The sequence below is a fragment of the Leptonychotes weddellii genome, chromosome 13 (assembly GCF_054177405.1).
Source record: "Leptonychotes weddellii isolate Sample4059 chromosome 13, ASM5417740v2, whole genome shotgun sequence".
Lineage (NCBI taxonomy): Eukaryota > Metazoa > Chordata > Mammalia > Carnivora > Phocidae > Leptonychotes > Leptonychotes weddellii.
The window spans coordinates 31,881,258-31,905,290 of NC_138381.1; the positions used below are offsets into that span (position 1 = coordinate 31,881,258).

At 37.8% G+C, this 24,033-nt stretch overlaps 1 long non-coding RNA gene across 2 annotated transcripts in view; it reads left to right on the plus strand.

Moving 5' to 3' along the window:
- LOC145716688 (uncharacterized) overlaps positions 1-24,033 on the plus strand; it is a 368,518-nt gene that overhangs the window by 230,350 nt on the left and 114,135 nt on the right. For both annotated transcript variants that reach the window (XR_014139488.1, XR_014139487.1), the window contains exon 3: positions 13,526-13,630. This is a non-coding gene — a long non-coding RNA (uncharacterized LOC145716688). The remainder of the gene's footprint in view (positions 1-13,525; positions 13,631-24,033) is intronic.

Sequence of the window (24,033 nt, forward strand, 5' to 3'; positions counted from 1 at the left end):
CATAAATGATGTAAGTATGATGCCTCATTTTATTTTTTTCCCAAATGAATATCTAAACATCCCAAAAATGAGGTGCCTGGGTGGCTCAGTCAGTTAAGCGTCTGCCTTCAGCTCAGGTCATGATCCTGGGGTCCTGGGATCCAGCTTCTCCCTCCCCCTCTCCATCTGCCACTTCCCCTACTTGTGTTCTCTTTCTCTCTCTCTCTGTCAAATAAGTAAATAAAATCTTCAAAAATGAATAAATAAATAAACATCCCAAAACAATTCCTTCAACAGTGTATTAAGTTCTATACTTATTTGAAATATTAGCTATAACTAGGTAAATTTCCACAATCCTATAAGCAAACTTCTTTTTTTTCTTCCTTTCATCTCTCTTACATTAGTATCAATTTATTTAGTCCTAGCTTTTTAGTATGTTAAATATCCAGAAGGGCACTTTATCCCTCATGTTACACTTTTTTTGAAAATGTGTTAGATATACTTGCACATTTTTTCTGTCATATGTACTTGAGAGTTTACTTGTCAAATTCAGTAAAAGTATTAATGAACATTAAAAAATGTTGGCTTCATGGCACCTGGGTGGCTCAGTCGGTTGAGCGTCCCAGTCTTGATTTTGCCTCAGGTCATGATCTCAGGGTCCTGGGATTGAGCCCCACATTGGGCTCCACACTCAGCAGGGAGTCTGCTTGAGATTCTCTCTCTCTATCTCTCTGCCTCTCTCTCCCTCTGCCCCTCCCCCCACTCACACGAGGGCTCTCTGTCTCAAAAAAATAAATAAAAATAAATCTTTTTTTAAAATGTTGGTTTGTTTGGGAGTATCAAATACATAAATTAATTTGGGAAAGTAGATATTTATATTATCCTGTATCTTCTCATCCTAGAACACAAAATGATTCTTTGGGTTTTTAAAAGTCCTTCCATGAAGATTTATAATGTTTGTCATGTGTGTTTTGTAATTTTTTTAATAGACTTAGTCCTTAGTTTCTTTAGTTTTATGTTCTCATAATTGGGGTTTCAAACAGTCCTTCCCTTGGGGTGGAGGTGTGTGAGGATGTATGGGAGGACTGTTCACTGCAATTCTGATCGCCCCTGCCCCCATCCCGATCCAGAGGGAAGCCCTGACACCCCATCCCTTATCCCTTGGAATCCTGGCAGTTTTGCTGACCAGTGTTGATATTGTCAGAGGGTGCAGTGGTAGAGTGGAGCTCTCTCTCTACTTTTTTTTTTTTTCCTATTAGTTGCCCAGATAGTTAACAACTTCCTACATTCATACATCTTCTCAGACACTTTCCAGTTTTTCTTTCTTCACTGATCTATTATCAGAAATGCCTTCTATCTCCCTATTACAGAAGCTATTATTGTGGCAATTGCTATTTTTTTCATGCCCCCTCACTCTGTTACAAAGATGTAATGATGACATTATCTTTTTCTTTCTAATGTCGTTAATAACTCATAGCTATCATAATAATCATTAATTACTACAAAGTTCATAGTATTTCACACCTAGCTAACCCTAGTTCTATAACTCCAGCCCTAATTGGGAATTGCAACTAGAAGTGGATCAGAGTACGATTCAAAAACTGAAGACTTTTTTCATGCCAGAAATGAGACCACAACAAAGCTCTAGCTGTGATCTGTGTATGTGAATAGGGAGGGGGCGTGAGGGAGGAGATACCGATTTATCGTCTTGTGGTCTTGTGTCTAGACCACTTCCTCAAGCTAGACTCAGTTTTCTCAGAGCAATCAGGAATCTGTTGTGTAAGAGTCTGCCTGGCTCCTGCCTTCAGGAAGACACTCGAAATGGTCTTGCGAAAACCAACACATTTCATAATGACACTCCTCCTTAAAACTCCCAGGAAGTTCTGGGCAAGTAGGGCTCAGTCTCTCCCATCTTGCCTCTTACTTTTGGCCTCTTCAATGCTTGGATCCCTTACAGCCCCTCATTTTCCTCCCAAAAGTGTATGTTCATTCCCACAGAAAAACCTTCACTCGTGCTGCCTCCAATTTTCCTAGCTTCACTTCTGAATCTTTTCAGGCCATCATAGGGTCCGTGTCCTCTGTGAAATCTTTGTCGTCATTCAAAACTGCATTACTTGTTAGGTTATATGCACAACTGTCCATGGAATACAGTGATTTCACAAGGAGCAAATACTTCTTATCCTTTCAGGTACACATTTATTATAACTTCTGTGCAGCTTACACTCCCTAAGGGCAGGGATCATGCATCAGTTTTGCTCTGTACGTGAGAAGTATGGCAAATTATAAGAGTCATATAAAACAGCATGTGTAAAAGAGGGATGAAGAGAATATTGAGACATATCATGGACGGCATTTTCTAGTAAAAAATGGTAATTAACATGTATTGAACACTTACCAAATGATAGAGCACTATGTCAAGTGCTTTTAAAGTAATTCAATTATACTCTCCACAAATGACTATTGAGCACCTACTATTTTAATGCTATAATAGTAATAATGGCAAAAAAAACCCACAATAGCTCAGTTTATTGAATGTTGTCTGTATTTTTTAAGTATCTGCTTACATGTGTGTCACAAAAACCTTAACAGATGATTATTATTATGACTTTATAGATGAGAAATTTGAAACAGAGTAAGCAAGTCACTTTTCTAAGGTAACTCCTTATTATGTCTGTGGTAACAAATATCATTGTGACAGTTCTTTTTTTTAAGATTTTATTTATTTATTTGACAGAGAGACACAGCGAGAGAGGGAACACAAGCAGGGGGAGTGGGAGAAGCAGGCTTCCCGCAGAGCAGGGAGCCCTATGCGGGGCTCGATCCCAGAACCCTGGGATCATGACTTGAGCTGAAGGCAGACGCCTAACGACTGAGCCATCCAGGCGCCCCATCATTGTGACAGTTCTTAAACATCATTGACCATCTGAGTCAGCTGTGGTCCTTTTTAAATGTCAAAGTTTGGTCTGTACTCTTCAAGATTCTCTTTTAGTTGGTCTGGAGAGAGTTTAAGAGGAGACATGGATGCTAATGGATCCCAGTGGTTTGAAGAAAAAGCATTTGTGTTGGGTATGTTGGATGGTGAAAAATAAGCCAGACAAAGAAAGACAAATATTGCGCAGTGTCACCTACGCTTATGTGTGAAATTAAAAAAATATGTACCATACTTGTAGAAACAGAGTAGCTGGGGGGGTGGGGAAAATGGAGAAAGGTTGGTGAAAGGGTACAAACTTTCTGTTTTAAGATGAATAAGGTCCGAGGGCCTAATGGATAACATGGTGATAATCCTGTATTACACAACTGAAATGGGCTAAGTGAGGAGAACTTAAGTGTTCTCACAGGAAAAAAAAAAAGTCACTGCATGAGGGGATGGATGTGATAATTAACTCAGTTATGGGAGTCCTTTCACAGTATAAACATCTATCAAATCATCGTGTTGAACATTTTAAATATGCTACAATTTTATTTGTCACAGACCTCAGTAAAGCTGGAAAAGAACAGGGCCAAAGCCATAGACGGTAAAGAGCACCAGTGTATGGATGGTAATAGCTTGTGCTCAGTGGGCCATTCACCTGCCATGTGGTCCTGAGTAAGCTCTAGATCATCAACCTCTATTACCTCAGAAGTAAATAAAGAATTAAACTTTATTTATTTATATTTTTTTTTGCATTTTGGAAATGGAAGAGACATTAGAGATCATCAAGTTCAATATTTGCCTTTTAAAAATACTAAAAAGTAGGACAGTTTAGGTCTTCAGGAGATAATTGTGGCAGACAGGAGATCCTGACCATAATGTTTTATAACTCTTGCCATTAGATACAGAGTCCATTTATCCAGCCATCATCCTGGGCTGGCCCTGTAACTTGCTTTGTCCAATCAAGCAGGATGGAACGAGGTTATGTGGGCTCTGGAATCTGAAATGTAAGCAGCTACAGCTTCCATTCTTGGAATGGTGCCGCCATCTTGTAAGGAGGACAAACCTGGATCACTGAGTGATAAGAGACCCATGGATGTAAAATCCTAGTGCCAAGGTCCTACAAACGTGAGCGAGGTCATCTGGGACCTTCCTACTATCCTAGCTGCCATCTAATTGCAACCACATGAGTGACTCCACACTTTTTATGCCATGAAGTTTCAAAGTGACTTATTATGCAGAAATAGATAATTGAAACAAAAATCCCACAGCAGTGTCATTCGTGCACCCACCTGACACAGTTTGGACCACATTTACATCTCTGCTTAGGGACCCCTAAGTTCCACTGATCCAAAGGAGCTGAAAATAACTTTGAATAAAAACTAAATTATAAAGTGAAATAGGAACATAGTGTATTCTAATATAATTGATCTCCCTTTCTCACTATTGTTACAATCTAAGACTTGTATTTAGTTTCTGAGAATAAGCATGCAGCAAGTCTTACAGTTAACTCTCTACTCTGAACCCCACTTCCACATGACCTGCAAACAGACCGTTCTTGTAACCACTCATTTATCTGGACATTCATTGGGCACCTACGATATTAGAAATTCTACTTGACAGAATGAGATAAAGGTGTTTATAGGTGTATATTCCCCCAAGGATTATTTATAGATCCATATCTCATCCCTGATGTTAAGACCCAGGTGTATGTCTCCGACGCCCAGAGGAGTGGTTTTTCAAATCACTCCAGTTTTAACTCACTTCTGCACTACAACTCTTACCACAGTTCTGCCTCCATTTGCAGTACCCAACATGTTCCTCCTCCTCCGACACATGCTACCCCTTCCCTCAGTTTCCTCTCCTGGCCCTCATTTTCTGCTGTTTTAACTGCCACATGTAGTTCCAAACATGCTTCATCAATAAATCTCTCCCACTAATTTATCTCCCTGAATATCTCCAATTCTGTTTCCATCACTCTTAATCTCAAGAAAACTCTTCTAGAGTGCATTTTGGTGTCTGGAGGAAACTGGAGTAAGCCTTTCTGGTTCTCTTCAATGGCATGAGTCCATCTGTCTCACTTGCTGGTAACAGCCTTCTTTAGTTTCCAAGTGACTGTTTTCCAACCCCTGCAGCCCTCCCCCAGTAAGGGGCCTCAGGGATACAGTATGGTAGCTGGGTGCAGTTCATTCTTTTCAGCCTGAGGCTGCGTCTACCTCTCCTCTGGAGGAAAAGCTTAAATAAAATACAAAACATTGGTACCTCTAGATTCTATTGAACAATCACTTATTTTTTAAAGTTCTTTTAGATTTAATTCATCTACCCATCAGTAATCAATGAAGCATCAAATATTGATTATCTTACTGTATAACAGCACTGCTCTGTGCGCTGGGGAAGATGCAAGCATCATTCATGCCCTCCAGGCACTAGCAAACACAGCCAAGGGGGACAATAAAGCTGACAAAAAGGCCCTGTATTTGTTAACTTTCTAATGAAACCTATTGAAAAGGAAGCTAATGTGACACGATTAAATTAACTACTGAGATCATCTATAATAAGATATCTAACCTGGGCTTGCCCCAAGGGCATCTTTTTGCGAATTAGAAACAAGTATCTTCTTTGGGCACCTTTCTCTGTCTTTGAATACGGTTGCTTATCAGCACCCAGCTTGGAGAGTGGGAGAGGCAACAAGACTTCTGTCCCTCCTTGCTCCCCAGCCTGGGTCCCTCCCTACAGGACAGAACTTACACAGGTCCCTATGTGGTACTTCTGCCCTGGGCCCAGAGGAGATGCAAAGCTGGAGCTTCAGAGGCTCTGGAACTTCCTGAAATGGCATGCAAATTAGAGTGTTTATGGAAGTCTGTGCTTGCTCTCCAGAGACAGACCATAGAGGGACACGAAACTATGAAACTTCCCCAAAGAGTCTCTCCAAAAGTGTTTAAGAATCACCACTCCAGACATACAACCTTATAGCACCCTTGGTAGTAGAGCTGATGGACCTGGTTTTGCATTTTGATTTTTCAACCTGTGAGTGGACCGACTTCCCTCAATCTACTTAAACATTTTAGGGGGCGCCTGGGTGGCTCAGTCGTTAAGCGTCTGCCTTCGGCTCAGGTCATGATCCCAGGGTCCTGGGATCGAGTCCCACATCGGGCTTCCCGCTCTGCGGGAAGCCTGCTTCTCCCTCTCCCACTCCCCCTGCTTGTGTTCCTGCTCTCGCTATGTCTCTCTCTGTTAAATAAATAAAAAATCTTTAAAAAAAAAAAAACATTTTAGGTTTTTGCTTTTTCTTGATGTTAAGATGCACAGTTAAGTATTCTTAATGGGTTTATACTCATACTGACACCCCCCACATGCACACTGTGGTCAGAACCATTCAAATGTACTTGAATTCAAAAGTTTAACTCATTAGATTTCACTGTTTTTGTACTTCTTCAAAAGCAGTTTTTGACTAAGGAGCAAAAATATGTATCTGAACAGATCCAAGGAGTTTTTTCTCCCTCTTCCCAATGCTATCCACATACTCTGTTCTCCCTTTGTCTGAAGTCTAAAGCTTCTCTTTTAGGATTTCTATCTGGCTCTCTGCCCAAGGGTAGAACTCGACTTCTCTGTAGTGCAGCTGAAGGGACCTCTAATTCATGGATTCTTTATCATTCCTATCTTAACACATCTTGTGCTCAGATCCTTACTTCATACTCTATCCAGCTTAACTTCTTTGGAACTTTATTGTGATCACTCCTTTAATAAAATCTTAATTCCCTTGCCCCTGTTATCATATTCATTGGGCAAATGCTTAGTCTGGTTAAACCTATCCTTCTGCCTTTTTAGTGCCTGTATCTAAGCAACTGAAATTATTCTAGAAACCATTGCTGGAAGGAGTATAAATTTCTACTACCAATTTGGGAAACAATGTGGCATTATCTTTAAACTTGTGTCTACTCTATGAGCAAACAATTTCCTTCTTAGGTGAGTAACTCAGAGAAATTGCACACATACACCAAGAGATATGCATGAGAATGGCCATACAGCATTTTTGTAATAGCAAAAACAAGAGCTATATAGTAAGTGGAAATAAATGAATTACATCTCTAAGCAACACCATGGATGTAGCTAATAAATACAATATAGAACAAAATTAAGTCCTAGAACTCATTCAATATGTTTTAAAGCTCAAAATCAGGCAAATCAAGCAATATTTCTTTTAGGGTTACATATGTATGTAGGGACAACATATATACACACAACACATGTACACCCCACAGGTATATGATAGAGGCAGAGTTCAGAAGACTGGTTATAACTTCAAGAAAGAGGAATGGGAAGGAGGAAAGTGCATTGCAACTACTGGCAAGATTCATATCAACTTTTTTTTTTTTAAGATTTTATTTATTTGAGACAGAGCAAGAAAGAGAGAGCACAGCGGGGTGTCGGGGGGGAGCAGCTGAGGGAGAGGGAGAAGCAGATTCCCCACTGAGCAGGGAGCCCAATGCAGGGCTCAATCCCAGGACCCTGAGATCACGACCCGGGCCGAAGGCAGATGCCCAACTGACCGAGCCACTTAGGCGCCCCTCATATCAACTTCTTAACAAGTAGTTTCACTTTAAATATAAAAATGCACTTCCAGTGGGCCCTCAGTACTACCCAGAGATCCTATTGCATTTCACTAGTCAATTCACTCTCCCACTTTTAAGGTGAATAAAGTATTTTCTTCCTTTTGTTTTACTACCTCTTCTCCTTGATCTCAGCTCAGAGAGATGAGAAATTAAACTAAATATGGAGGAACTCTGGATTTTTTTTCTTTCAAAAATTCTGCCTTTCAGTTTTGCTTAGGTAAATTATGCCCTCTTTAAAAGCCTAGTACAAAAAAAAAATAATAAAGTTGACTTAAGATAATGGTTCAGATTTGACTATATCTGAGGGTTAGAACTTGGAGGTAACAGTTACACCATTCTCCCTTCCTCAAGTTTTAATCTATCAGAGAACTGACACAGGAATCATTAGCCAAAACAAGACTGAATCAGAATTATTAGTCATTTGTAAATAGTAACGAATAAGCAGCTTCTGGTAAACTGTGTTGAAAGAAATGGCGGGAGTTTGAGAACCGAAGTGGAGCTTTGTATTCCATTCACCATTAATTGGGGTCAGCAGAGTACAGAGAATGCATAGACCTCATTATCCATTGATTACAAAGGGGGAGACTAAAGATGGATTCTTACCTGTATAGGGAAAAGAACTTCTGTGGGGGAGAAGGAAGTAGATGGAAACCCACTGCCCTGATGACCAATCTGAAAGACAAGAAGTTCCCAGACAAAATCAAGGGAAAACCTGTGCATTACTGCCAACAAGTCTCTGCAAGCATGCGACTGCCAGTCTAATTGGTTGCAAGTCTTTCTGCGTAGAGGGGTCAGTGAGAAGAAAAATAGAAGGGTAATAGTTATTTCTCCAGTCTTCCCAAGATGGTAGAAAAGTTGTCAAAAAGCTTGATTGTTGATTTATTTGTATCCAAATAGAATTGAAAAATTAGGATGTATTAGGGTGAAAATACTATTTAAAAAAATCTGTATAAATTCTGCTCAGACTGGAAGTAGTTTATGGAGTCTATAAGGACTCTTCAGCACTGTCTTTGTCTTGGTTCCTATCATTCAAAACATTTTGTGCATATAAGTACTTTATCTTTAATGGGTATTTAATTCATGTTCTTTGAGTGATTGCATGAATGAATAATAAAAAGCAAAGAACTGGGGCCTAATAAGGTAATAAAGTCACATGGTAACTCTAACTTTAGTTTATGATCTATTATCATGTGGAAGATTCTCCTCTCCCTTATGAGATTTGGAACTGACAGAAATAATATGAATTCATCTGTTCCTATACCCTTTCCCCCAAAAGTTGCTTGTCAGTAAATGCAGGTGATTAGATTGTAAAAAAAAAAAAAAAGTAAAAAGTTAAAAAAGGTATCAAATTCAGTGGCAACAGTTGACTTATATTTCCGCTTTCCTGATATTGTGGCATTTTCTGTGAAAACTTCTCGGCAAGGTGCCAGTAGGCTATAGGCAGAATTTCAGTGGTGGAATGAGAAGGAAGTAAATTCAGCTGTAAGCTTTTTGAGGGCAAGATGATGTGTGTTTGTCTGGGTTAGTACTCTTAGTACCTAACAGTATTCTGTGTTCCTTGGATGGTTTTTAAAAATGGAAGGTAGGGGCACCTGGGTGGCTCAGTCGTTAGGCGTCTGCCTTCGGCTCAGGTCATGATCCCAGGGTCCTGGGATCGAGCCTGCATCGGGCTCCCTGCTCAGCAGGAGGACTGCTTCTCCCTCTGCCACTCTCCCTGCTTGTGTTCCCTCTCTTGCTGAGTCTCTCTGTCAAATAAATAAATAAAATCTTTAAAATAAATAAATAAATAAAAATGGAAGGTAGGTAGGAAGGAGGAGATTCTTAGTCCAATATGAAACAAAGGGAATGTGGTTTCAAGTATCAAACCCATGTCTTCCTCTCTCTTTCTCCCCCTCTTCCTTTTCTTTTTGAGCATTTGTGATAACTTCTGGAGTGTGGTGGTTATGGGCAGGAGTAAGTGAGGTATTATCCAGAATCACTACTAACTCAAAAGCTGAACTCTTCTCATGGGCTCAAATCTCTGTGTACTGGTGACCTCAGGTATAGATATCCACTGCATTGCAAAAATTCATTAATGGGAGAATGTGATGTTTCTGTACCTGCTTTGGTTGAGATCAAACTAGCTCCAGATTTGCTCCAAATGGACTCAAATTTAATACCTGTACAACCAAATACAATTTAGATTACCTTCCCTTGTTTGGCGTTGCTTCTGTTTGAACAATCATTTTCAGAGCTTTGGAAAAGATAAATGCAGCCCAAATGGCGCCATTGTAAAAGCTAAATTTGCTCACCAGTCCTCAAGGCTCAGAATGGAAAATGGGTAGTTATTAGAAAAAGTAACTTAAAACTTTATTCTCTATACCTTTCATACAACACTGTCACTAAATCACTGGAGTCAGTTGCCTGTTGGCTTCTGTTTCATCTTAATTCTATATTCTGGGGATAATTGTACCCCAAGAAGATGGGTGACTCCTTTAAGATTTAGTTCCCTTCTGGCTCCAGATTTTATAACTTTGTATCTCTTGTAAATCAGTAAATCTTCATGTTATAACTTTGAAAATAGTAATGACACAGTGTTCTGATGTCAATCTTATAGCACCCTAGAACTTTAAAATAGAAATAAAAATCTGGAATCAAATGGAAAGGTGGCTTATTGGTTTAAATAGTGTTTGCTAGAATCAGGTATCAAATCTTAACTCCTAAGCACGATCATCATGACCCATTGACACTTACTTTATGACTAAATCTTACAAAGGGCAACGTTTAACTCTCCAAGCCCAAAGCAGATTAAAATCATCATACTAAAAGGAAAAGGCAGCTCAGTGAAATCACACCCAAAGCAGAAGGTGCTGCCAATAGCCTCAGAGTAAGAAAAGAGAAAATTTTAGAAATTTTCACAAGAAATCCAAAGGCACAGCTCTGGGGTCATTAATTCTAGAAGCAAATTGCAAACTGTATGAAATAGAACATAATTGTTGTTTTGATAGATATTTTGTATATTCTGTTTAGGGAGTCAAAGAAATAAAACATTTTTTAGCAACATAATCATCAAAACCGTTAAACTATTTTTGAAAATCTAGTAAAGTGTGTATTTTTAACACATTTCTACACATTTTGGGGAAATGTTATTTATGTATAGTAGATATTTCCACAATGGTAACTGGTCAACAAACTTAATATATAATTTATAATATATTATGTATTTGTATAATATATACATTTTTAAAAAATTATCATTTTCCATTCTAACTTTCTGGGCTCAGTTTCACTTGAATGCTTTCCATAGATCCATTCTTTTCTTAATCATGAGCCTTCTCTCATCCAGTGTGGTTTAAACTCTTTGGGTGCCAGTAAATACTAAAAACCTTAAGGAAAAAAAAACTCTCTAAAATATGCTGTTTCACTGATTAATTCTTCACCTTTCCAAGTCATTAATGGTGACCATTCCAAACACAGGAAGTTATCAGATATTAAGAAAGCATTGCAGGATGGCATTGCTAGTCCAGAAGACAGATTCCAGGTGGGCAAAACCTTGGTGGGACTGGAGTTTTGGGTGCTTAGGTAAGTCAGTAGAAGAAACAAGGCCTACCCTGGAGAAACCAGATATAATGGTGCAGAGTAGAGCTGGATGAGGTTAGAGTTGGAGGAAGGATGAGAGCCATGAGTCGGTTCTTTGGAGGAAGCAGAATTCAAAAGGCAACACAGGTACCTCCCAGATTGTGAAAACGGGGCTGGAGATGATGAGGAGGGTAGGAGCATGCCTTAAATTCATGCCCAAAGGGCAGTTCTGCAACAATTTATACCTTAGTTTATTCTCTTCCACTGGGAGATCTAAAATCCATGACTGGGAAATAGATGCTCTCCACATATTTACCTCTTTCCCCTTATGTCCAGGGACACATTTTTTAGAGTTAATTGGCCATGGTTGACATCAGTCTTTAGGTGCAGGAAGTCAGTGGGGGCCAAGCTTAGGGGAGAGTCTTTTCCCAGGGTTAGAAACCTCCACCCCTCCCCGTTTTTTTTCCTGGGAAACAGTATAAAAGTGTCCAGCCATGGTGCTATCCAAACAATGATTTTCAAAATCTGAGTCAGTTGTCCATGAACTGGCTGAAGATTTTTTCCCTAAGGACCTGAAAGCTATTGTGGTGTGACTCAATGGCATCCTGCTCTTGAATACATAGGTCAACTGCTATTTGTGGTTTGACTGGTTCTAGACCTGGTCATGACCTACTGCCATTTTAGGGAGAGCAATTTTAGAAGAGGAGCTTGCTGAGAACAGTGTTTGCAAGAGAAAGTGTGTAATTGCAAAATTGGGTTTTTTGGCCTCTTGAAGCCAGAAATATTGAGTCAGAGTCGCCCTTCCTCCTGTTCCCCACATGTTCTCAGCTCAGATATCAACTCCTGCGGAAATCCTTCCCTATTGCCCAAGTCCAATCTAGATGTCCTTCCTGTGTGCCCCCATGACATTAAAGTAATTTTTCTGCTCTTGTATAACTGCCTAAGTGCTTATCACTATCTGTATTCTCCACTAAGATGTGAGCTTCTTTTGGATAGAAACTAGATCTTTTAACAATATTGCATCCCTAGCTCCTAGGTTATAAAATAAATATTTGTTAAGTGTGTGGGTACCCAAATCAAAGCATTTCCATGTCTGCCTACTCTATGCATCCAGCCATCTGGCCCTGCTCCTGGTTCTATCAGTCTGCTGAGATTAAAGATGATGATACAGTTACCATCCATGTGTAACCATGTAACTGGTCACAATCTGTTCCCAACCTACCTCTTCCTTAAGTACCCATTCAGTCACCACCTCTTCTATTGAGCTGGGCCAGAATGCTCTAGGCTAAAATGGTGTCTCCCCTCTCTGACCTCCAACACTCAGTATTCAGAATTTATGCAACTAACTCTTGATCATGCACTTTCTTTTGGGTGATGTCTGTAGGTCTGGTTTCTGTGAGCACCTCATGTGTCAAGTTCAGTCTACCCCTTCTCTTTTATTCCTTCTGTGCATCTGAGCACTGAGCTGGGCACAGAGAGCACCTCCCAACAGTGCTGACTGGCTTGAATTGATCCTGATCTACATGAATACAGAAGTCCTGAGGGCGAACTTTTTGTCCCCGGCTCTAACTTTGTTTGCGCTGGAGAGGCCGATTTCTGGTGATGAATAAAACTGCTGTGGCAATGGATACAGGAAGAGATGGAAAGGAATTGGCAGAGGCAGAACTGTCCTTTTGTTATTTTGTTATAAATAAACTCCCTCAGTGGAAACTTGTTAACCTTAGTCCTGCCTTCACATCTACTTATATGCAAGACCTCCCTCGACAAATCAATCTTTACACTGCAGTGGCACTCTCTTGACAAGATATGTTTGGCTTAGCCACTGTTGATATTTGTTCTTGAAATATCGGCTGTGTGGCATGGTACACTCTGAGAGCAGAAATGGAGATGCTTAGTTTATATGCACAGAGGATGGGCAAGATGCAAACAGAAAGAGACGGTCCACAGCAGGGCAGCAGGAGTAGCAGGAGCTGAGCAGCACTTAATATGTTGTGATGTATTGAATCTATGAAATGCCTGTTCAATAGCTAGTCAAAGTAAATTTAGAAGGGCACAGGAAAGGGATTTATTTTTTCATCATTGTAAAAATGTTCATTATTTCTTATGCTCTTGGTCATGGTCTACTGGGGTCCTTTGGAGATCCCAGTGCCCTTAGAATCCCAAATAGCACCACTGAGGGGATTAGGTGAGGTTTGTTCAATATATTCAAGTCCCCGGAGAAGTGGGGTTTTATTGGTACTTTGGAATTGGGCTCTCTTGCTGGATTTTATTCTGAAAAGAATGAGCTGGAGAGCTTGACACTCTCTCAAGGTAAATTAGTTGATTGCTTCTCCTCTAGTGCATAACTTTATTGGAGCATTTCCCAAATTTGACTGAGGTAATTTACATACATGTCTGTTTTGCTCATCAGACAGCGAGTGTTTGCAACAGAGACTGTATCTTCTTCATTTATTTTTCCCAACAGAGTGGCATAGTGCCCGGCACAGAGGAAACCCTCGTGCAATGTTTGCTGAACAAGACATCTTAATATCCATGAAGACCTGCCTATGTAAGGGATGAAGCAAAAAAGGTAAACGAAAGCTATTTTGTGCCTGCTTAAGAGAAATTCAGATACTATTAGATAATTAATTAAATTTTAATTTTCCTGTAAGTGGTCTCCTGAGAAATGTGCTATTTTAACATTGCACCTAGACTAAGCTACTTGTAAACACTTCCTGTGGGCCTAGTTTTATGCTAAATGGCATGGGAGAAGAGTTGGATAAAACGTGGCCTCTGCCAGAATGTTGGGTGCCATCTAGGGAGACAAGGCCCAAGAAAGGACCCAAAGCACACAGTGGAGTATAATGAAGAGTAAAAACAATATGGATAAAAAGAGGTCAGAAGAGGAGAAAATTACATGAGCTAGTGCAATTAAGGAAGTAATTAGGAGGAGGTAAAAATCCATTGCAATGAAGTTCCAGTTGATAAATGACATGTGGGAAAGCATTAATTGAATCATGCTGCTATTTTATATAAGATTCAGGATGAGAACATTAGATATTATTTTTTGCAAAGGAAATGTTCTTCAGTCCTGTTGGAGAATCCTCAGATCATCATATTTCCATAGATTTATCAGTGAAGAAACTTGTCCCAAGAAAGACAGCATGGTGTTCTGCTAAGGAAGAGTGTGCTGAGTCTGAAGACCTTGATGCTCTCCCTCGATTCTACAGTTAGCTGTGTGACCTTGATGATGTTAGGTGACCTCTCTGGACCCCACTTTCCTCTTTTAAAATGTTGACATCAGGGAAAACCTACCCAGATTTCACCTCAGGGCATGGCAAGCTTTAAATTGTGAAAGAAAAATCACCTGTATAAAGACAGGAAGTCACCTCATCCTTCAGCCTTTATAGGGCCAAGACTCTGATGAAGAGAGAAAGCTGCATAATTGCTGCTTTTCTGGCACAGGCACTGGGTTTTCAGGCATTCGGGACACTGCCTCCCACCCCCTCAAGTTTTATTTCCATTTGGAAGTCAGAAATTCTTAGAACGCATTTAAGCATTTATATGTGCACATTTTAGCCTAAAGAGTAACATTCTCCACAAGTAGAAAAATCACATGTCACAGGGGACTGAGGCAGGGGAAGTGTCGGAAAAACCCGGATTAATGGGTACATGTCCAATCCCGTTTTTAAAAATCAGTCTTTCAGTGTGGAATATCACTAAGCCAACATGGGTGGGAGCGCATTCAGATTCTGTGGCAGAGATCTGCAGTAAAGTGTCTGATCGAAAGTAGAAACTGGGGTAGGAACTGTTCAGAGTAAGCCAAGAGAAATCTGAAACAATGTATATTTATAGCTAGTTCTAAAATATGTGGCTACACCCCAACTGTTCAAAGATGAGCAAACAGGAAAAAAAAAATAGAAAAAGGAAAAGGGACCTAGAGGCAAAACCTCTGGAAATTATCTCTTAGAGAATCAAGATACTGGCTTTCTCAATAGCATGTAAGGAATGCACAGCCTCTTGGGCAGAGGTTCCTAAGGAGAAGCCCACCAGGCTAAGATGCAAATTCTGCAAAATAAAAGGAAAGAAAAATTGATAAAATCATTAATATACATAAGGAAAATAATAAAATTCAAAAGCCTGGTGGATCATGAAAATAAAAAAAAAGATTTTAAATGACAAGAAATCCAGTCATTGATTTGGAGGACAAGCTCGAGAAACTATCACAGATGTCAAAGACCAAAGTCCTGAAATAAATTATAACTCATACAGAGAATCCAAAATGGAGAAATATGCAGATAAAAAGTGCTTCTCAAAAAGAGAAAAGAACAATGAAAGCAGAGGAAAACATCAAAGGTGTACTAGAAGGTAAGTCTTTCTTCAGCTCTAGAAAGTATGTACAGATTGATAGGTCTACAGGTTTTAGGGCAAAATCAATGAAAAGAAAACCACATTTAGATCCACATCTGACAATTTTTATTGTAATTACAAAACTAAGTAAGTATCAAACTGGAAAAGTAAGCACACGATGTTCAAAGGCATAAAAATTATGTTGCCATCCAAACTCATATTTGCAAAGCAGAATGCTGAGGGGTTGAGAGTATAAATGTGCAACATAGTTTTGATGAGAAAATTTGAAAAACAAGAATTTTATACTTGTCTAAGTTGTCTTTCACTTATGAGACACTTCTCAGATATTCATATACCCTCCTAAAGGAGAAAAAGGTATCTTGGAGATATAATGCAAGCTACAATGATAATTGAACAAAGAGCAAGGAAAAAAGAGGACATAATGTGATGTGGTGTTTAATTTTATGTGTCCGCTTGACTGGACTAAGGGACCTCCAGATAGCTGATAAAATATTATTTGTGGGTGTGTCCGGGAGGTTATTTCCAGAAGAGATTTGAATCTGCACAATGAGTGAAGGTCACCCTCATCCATGTGAGTGCACAACATCTGCTCCATTGAGGGCCTGGATAGAACAAAAAGGCAGGAGGATGGATTTGCTCTCTGCTTGAGCTTGGACATTTATCTTCTGCACTTATATCTTGGTGCTGCTCATTCTCGGGCCTTCAGGTTTGAGTGGAACTATACCACTGGCTTTCTTGGGACTGTAGCTTGCAGATTGCAGATCATGGGACTTCTCAGCCCCCATAACCACATGCACCAGCCCTTCATATTAAATCTCTTTTTATATTTCTATATAACTATGTCAATATCTACATCTGTATCTATAGGTTATCTAGTCCTATTGGTTGTATTTCTCTACAGAACCCTGACTAATACTAATGGTAAAGCCATTTAAATGAAATTAAGTCAAGGATTGTAAATAGTTATAAAACAGAGTCCAAATATCAATTAACTTCCCTAGAAACAAGATAATACACAAAAGATAATAATGATTGGTGTATGTATTAGTCTTCTCAGGCTACCATAACAAAATGCCATAGATTGGGTGACTTACACAACAGATACTTATTTTCTCACAGATTTGGAAGCTGGAAGTCTAAGATGAGGGTGCTAGCATGGTCACATTCTAGTGAGAGTTCTCTTCCTGGCTTGCATCTGGCTGCATTCTCCTTTTCTAAAACAGTACAGTAGTAAATGTATTGTTCTGGCATCACTGGCATCATTAAAGGATGTCATCCATGTGTGCTCACATGGCTTTCCTTTGGTGCATGCACATGGAGAGAGGGCTATCTCTCTTCCTCTTATAAGGCCACCAATCCTGTCGGATTAGGACCCTATCCTATGGCCTCATTTAACCTTAATTATTTCCTAAATGCCTTATCTCCAAATACAGTCACATGGAGGATTAGGGCCTTCACATACAAATTGTGGGAGTATGCAATTTATCCAATAGCAATATAAAAATTATATTAAATATGACTGCATGAGAACATTGAAAACAAATTATCATAACCCTAAGTGGGAGGTCATAAAAGTAATTTCTTTATCGATACTGAAAAAGTAATAGTTTTAAAAGATATAAAAACAACCATTAGTATGAATAAAACCATCCAAAATATGAGTGAATAAAAAAAGAAAACATAGTGACTATAGCAAAAGTTAAAAAAATACAAGGATAGATGATGATAGATAGATAGGCCACCTGATAAACAGACCAACATATATATGTATATATATACATATATATATGTTTTAATAAAACAACTTTATGATGCTTATAAAATATACTTCAATGTTAAAAAAACAAAAAAAATACTTGAAATTAAAAGCATTGGTAAAGATATATTAAGTAAATTAAAATAGAGTTAACACCAGGATGATAATAAATGATACCCCAAAACCAAAGGACTATTTCATAATAATAAAAATGCAGTTTGTGATGAAGATAAACTAAGAGGCATTTTTGTGCAGTATCATAGGGCATTGACACATATCAACCAAATTTTCAAACTGCTAGAAATATTTTATAGAAATGCAACAGTTTGGGGAAAGTTTAACAAAAGGTATAATCTCATATAGACCCAATGGACAAAATAATAATAAAGAGAAATAAGTATACAAAAGATCTTAAAATTATAATATCTGTTTTCATGAAGACAGCAAAGATTTCATACACAAAGAAAGGGAAATGTAATCACTTTTACAACTAACATTGAAAATTTGCCAAAATTGTTCATGACAGAAAAAATTTCAGATTTGTATTGGACAGAAATACAATTATGATAATATAAAAGTCAACAATGATCATTATTAACCATTCTGTATTCACAACATGCCAGGACATATGTTAAATGTTTCATATGTATTAGTCCATTTATTCCTAGTAACAATGCTATAAAGTTGATGCAGTTTTATGTTGATGTTACATATGAAGGATTTTGACTTAGGTTAAGTATTTTTCTCAAGGTTGCATGACTAATCAGGTGTTGACCTCAGTAGTTCTCAAACTTCAGCATGCACCAGAGTCCGCTGGATTTGTGGGTTTGCTGAGCCCCATACCCAGATTTTCTGATTCCGTGGGTCTGGGTTGTCATCCTTTAATTTGCATTTCTGTTGGTCCCCTGTTGATGCTGATGCTTCTGGTCCAGGACCCTGTATATTGAGAAGCACTAGGCCAGGTGATGCCAGAACAATACATTTACTACTGTACTGTTTTAGAAAAGGAGAAATTGCAGAGACAAGGTTCTGAGAAAATGCAATAAATTTAGAAATTTATAATTAGCAAAGCTAAAAAACAGTGCTTGGAAATTTAATTAAAAATAAAAAGCAATCATTCCCAAGTTAATCAATTTAATACATTTCCAATTAAAATTCCAATTGGATTTTTTTTCTTTGAACTTGACAAAATGATTCTAAACTCCATGTGGATGAATAATAGGAAATAATAGCCAAGACAAATTAGAAAAAGAAGAGTATTTTGGGGGGAATTGTCTCACCATATAATAAAACATTATAGATTTCCAGTACAAGATTGCATACCCAGCAGGTTCTCACTTCATGTTCTCTAAAATCTCCACTGAAATGCTGAAATGTAAGCTTTGAGGTATTACAAGGAATAAACCAATAATAGTGATGAGGAAGGGCAGCACCAAACATAAGAGACTACAGGGATTTGGGGAAGATGAAAGCGGATAGAAACATGTTAGCAGATAGTATCAGAAGAATATGAAATTGACATGACCTGGCAGAATACACACAGAGCTGTGGCCTACATGGAACATGGTCTGCCTTTCAGAATCCTGAATGGAGGGGCTTTGGTTTCAGTGGAGGCACAGATGCTAGACAGCAGGTGTGAAAGATGGGATTACAACAAAGGGACTGAATAAAGCAGTTGAACCAGGTGACACTTCCACCCCTGTCCCCATCTACTCTAACCTGTTCTTCTTCCTTGAGTTAAAGGCAGCCCCACATTTATCCCCAGGCACAACAATAGAACATTGTTCTTAACAGAACTGGAGTGAATCAGTGAAGATATGTAGAATGGTGGTATTGGAGCCATAGATAAAATCCTTTCTTATTCTGGCAATTGGGAATTCTCGATCTTATAGTCAGTATGATCCCATTCAGGGAAAATTAGTAGTAAGTTATCAGGAGAAATCGAATAGTACAAGAGACAAAATATCTAATACTGGGATGTGAGATATGTCTAACATAACAAAAACCCTAAAACAAAATCTTCACTCCAGTAAAATGAGGGCACAAAGCAGGAAACTGTGGGCTCAACCAGGAGACCATTCAAGACATATCCTAGACTGACAGTCTTGCAGGCAGACCTAGAGAAGACCCGGGCCAGGATGCAACAGAGGACAAGGGTCTTCAGAAGCTAAAGGCAATTGGGAAAAATGGTAGTCATATCTCAGTCTATTCAGGCTGCTACAACAAAATACCATAGAATGGGTGGCTTATAAGCAACAAAGATGTATTTCTCACAGTTCTGGAGGCTGGAAAGTACAAGATCAAGTCACTGTAAGATTCAGTGTCTGGTTAAAGCCCACTTCCCAGGTCACAGATGGCTATCTTTTCTTTGGGAGGATGGAGAGGCTAGAGGAAGGTAGTATAAGGTAATTGAATTCATACCTGTAAAAGCAGGACGTTGTTTGATAATGGCTAAAAATAATAAACTAAAAATAGTAAGTAGATGTTCTTTGATACTGGAAGCTTATTAGAAATACACCACACACACAAACAACAACAACAACAAAAAACCTTCAATTGGTTGCTTCTGGAGAGCAGAATTAGGGGATTGAGAAAGATGGTCTAGGGCAAAATACTTTTATTATAAATATAACTCTTCTTTAAAGGCAGATTTTTCAGATATTCCTGGGGTTGTTTTCATGTTTCCATATGAACTAAAATTCTATTTTATTAAAGAATCACTTTTTATTTTTTATTAGGATTATGTTAATTTTTAGTTTAACTTAGAAAAAATTTCCATGCTTCTGCCTGAGAAGTCCTATCCAAGAATGCCTTTTCTTCTTTTCAAGTCACCTTCTGTGTACCTTAGAAGAATGTTGCCATTTTTGTGAGGGAACACACACCAAAGAATAAATGAAAATGGAATTAAAGCTGTTGAAATAGATTTCATAGGATAAGTCACAGATCAATGGTCAAATAGATCAGTCATCCTCATTAAAAGTAAACAACTGAGTTAAAGAGATCAATTGATAGAAACCATTGGTTTGGATAATAGAATAAAACCTAAACCACTGTTGAATGAAAGAGAAACACCTAGAGCAAAGTGGCTTGAAACTGATGACAAAACACTAGCCAAGGCAAACCAGACTAACACAAAGAAAAAAACCAGCAAGTGTCATGTTCCTAATATTAGGTAGGTTTGAATTCAAGGCAAAAGCTTTAATGGGGGCAGAAACGGCACTTTTTAAATTACCAAATGATAGAACGAAATGTACAGAAACTTTGATGGTTTTTAATTTCCACATGCATAGCATAGAGCTAACATCACTGGTAATATACTCAAGGATATAGGGGAAAAAATATTCTTAGCAGGACGCTGTAATTTACCTCTCACTGGTCTGCAGACTGTACAAACCAGCAATTGCTTGACAGCATGGTTGCACACACTTCTACTTCTTTCTCACCAAACATGCAGGAAGGGTCCTGCATGCCCATCACTAATACTTAGGATTACTCAGCTTTTCTAATTTCTGCTGGCTCTAGTAGGTGCAAGATGAAATCTCTTATTATTCTGTTTTGTTGTACACTGTTTTCTAATGAATTTGAGTATTGTTGCTTATATATTTCAGTTTTTTGGATTACATCATCTCTAAATTGCCTGTTTGTATTCTTTGTCCTTTTTTTTTTTTTTGAGTTGCTGACTTTCTAATTGATTTGCAGGAGGTACTTGTGTATCCTAGATACGTGATCCTAATCCATAGCCAATTTCAGATATTGTAATTATCTTCCTATAATGTTACTTGCCCTCTACTTTTGTCTATTGTGTTCTTCACTGAACAGGAAAACAATTTTAATTTAATCAAATTATTCATTTCTTCTTTATGGTTTGTTCATAACTTTTTTATTTTTTAATTAAGTTATTCAGGTATAACTTCTATACAATAAAATGCATCTATTCTGTTGTAGAGCCTGATGAGCTTTGACAAATATATATATGTGTGTGTGTGTGTAACCACCACCACAGTCAAGACATAGACTATTTCCGTAAACTCAGAAGGTTCCTTCATGCCCATGTGAGGTCACTCCTCACCATTCCCAATTCCCGGTGACCTACTTGTGCATTTTCTCACTTCAGATGTGTTTTGACTGTCCTAGGAGTTCATATATAAAGAATCATACACTACATACTCCTTTGTGCCAAACTTCTTTCATTTAGCGTAAGAGGTTTAACCAAGTTTTTTGATAATCAGTGGTCTGTTTCTTTTTCATGAGTATACCATAATTTATGTTTCTATCCACCTAATGGTGGACATTTCATCTCCAGTTCTCCATTATCATTATTAAAGGGACTTTGAACATTTTTGTACAAGTCTTTATGTGAAAAAAAAAAAGTTTTCTTTTCTCTCTTAATAAATACCTTTTATTAGGACACCTGTGTGGCTCAGTCAGTTAAGTGTCTGATTTCAGCTCAGGTCATGATCTAGGGTCCTGGGATTGAACCCCATATCGGGCTACCCATTCAGCAGAGAGTATGCTTGTCCCTCTGCCCCTCCCCTGACTTATTCTTTCTCTCTTTTGCATATAAATAAATGAAATCTTAAAAAATAAAAATTAAAAACTGAATAAAATAAATACCTTTTATTATATAGAAAACATATGTTTACCTTTATAAAAAACTACTAAGATGTTTTCCAATGTGGTTGTACCACTTTATACTCTTGCTGACAAATAAATAGGGTATGAATTTCCCTATATCCTTGCCAAGACTTGGTACGATTGGACTTTTAAATTTCATTACATATAGTAGGCATGTATAGGCATCTCATTGTGATTTTAATTTTGATTACCCTGAAGACTAATGATTCTGAGCATCTTTTCACATGTTTATGACTATCTATATACCTTCTGTTGTGCAATATTTATACAAATCATTTGATTCTTCTTTTGCTGGATTGTTTGTCTTTTTACTATTGTTGTTAGAGTTCTTTATATATTCTGCACAAAAGTTCTTTGATAGATCGTTTTGCAAATACTGTTTCCCAATCTGTGTCTTGCCTTTGAACATTTTAATGCTATCTTTTGAAAACAGATTTTAAAATTTTGACTGTCAAATTTATCATTTTCTTTTATAGTTCTGCGAAGTTATTGCCCTACTGTAATTTCATAAAAACTTTCCTATGTTTTCTTCTTGAAGTTTTATAATTTTAGCTTTCAGATTTAAATTTATGAAACATTTCAAGCAAATTCTTATAAATAGTGTGAAACAAAGGTCAAGTTTCTTTTTTTTCCCCCAGAGGGATATCCAGGCATCTCAGGACCATTTGTTCAACAGCCTCACCTCTCAACATTGGAAATATTTATCCCATACTTATTTTTTCCAGACTCTATATGTTAGTCCTTAAGCAAAAAGCAAACCCTTGATTAATGTAGGTTTATAATAAACGTGAAATCAAGTAATGTAAGTCTTCCAATTTTGTTCTATTTTTTTATGTTGTTTTGGCTATTATGGGCTGTTTGTGTGTGCACATAAATTATAGAATCAGCTTCTCAGTTTATACAAAAATCTTGCTGAGATTTTGATTAGAATTGTGTTGAATATATATACAAATCTGGAGGAAATTCACTTCTTAACAATATTGAATCTTCTGATTTAAGAAAGTGGATATCTCTCTATTTTCTAGTCTTCTTTATTAACTTTTTGCAATGTCGTACAGTCCTCAGTGTACTGGTTTTGCACATATTTTGCTTAATTTATCCTTAATTATTTGTTATTTTTAATGCTATAATAAATCATATTTATTAATTTTATATTCTAATTGTTCAGTGGAAAAACATAGAAATCCAGTTGGTTTTTATATTAACTTTAAATCCAGAGACCTAGCTAAATTTTCTTCTTAGCTTTTGGTATATACCCTAGGATTTTCTGCATAAATGGTCATATCATCTGCAAATAAAGACAGCTTTACTTTCTCTTTGCTAATCTGCATGCCTTTTATATCTTTGGCATGCTTGTTGTGCTGATTAGCACTTTCTGTACAATGAAAAATTTGAGTGGTGAGAGCAGACAACTTTACTTTGTTCCCAAGCTTAGGGAGTGAACCATTCAGTTTCACCACTGAATATGTTACCTGTAGGTTTTTTTCAGATTGAGGAAGTCCCTTCTAATCCTAGTTTACTGAGAGTTTTTAATGTGAATATGTGTTGGAAATTTGTCAAATATTTTTCTGTATCTATTAAAAAGTTCATTTGTCAAATATTTTTCTGTATCTATTAAAAAGATCATATTTTTTTGCATTTTTTTATTTTATTATGTTATGTTAATCACCATACATTACATCATTAGTTTTTGATGTACTGTTCCATGATTCATTGTTTGCATATAACACCCAGTTCTCCATTCAATACGTGCCCTCTTTAATACCCATCACCAGGCTAACCCATCCCCCTTCCCTCTAGAACCCTCAGTTTGTTTCTCAGAGTCATAGTCTCTCATGGTTCGTCTCCCCCTCCAATTTCTGCCCCTTCATTTTTCCCTTCCTACTATCTTCTTCTTTTTCTTTAACATATAATATATTATTTGTTTCAGAGGTACAGGTTTGTGATTCAAGTCTTACACAATTCACAGTGCTCACCAGAGCACATACCCTCCCCAATGTCTATCACCCAGCCACCCTATCCCTCCCACCCCCACCACTCCAGCAACCCTTAGTTTGTTTCCTGAGATTAAGAATTCCTCATATCAGTGAGATCATGTGATACATGTCTTTTTCTGATTGACTTATTTCGCTCAGCATTATACCCTCCAGTTCCATCCACGCCGTTGCAAATGGCAAGATTCCATTCCTTTTGATGGCTGCATAATATTCCATTGTGTGTGTGTATATATA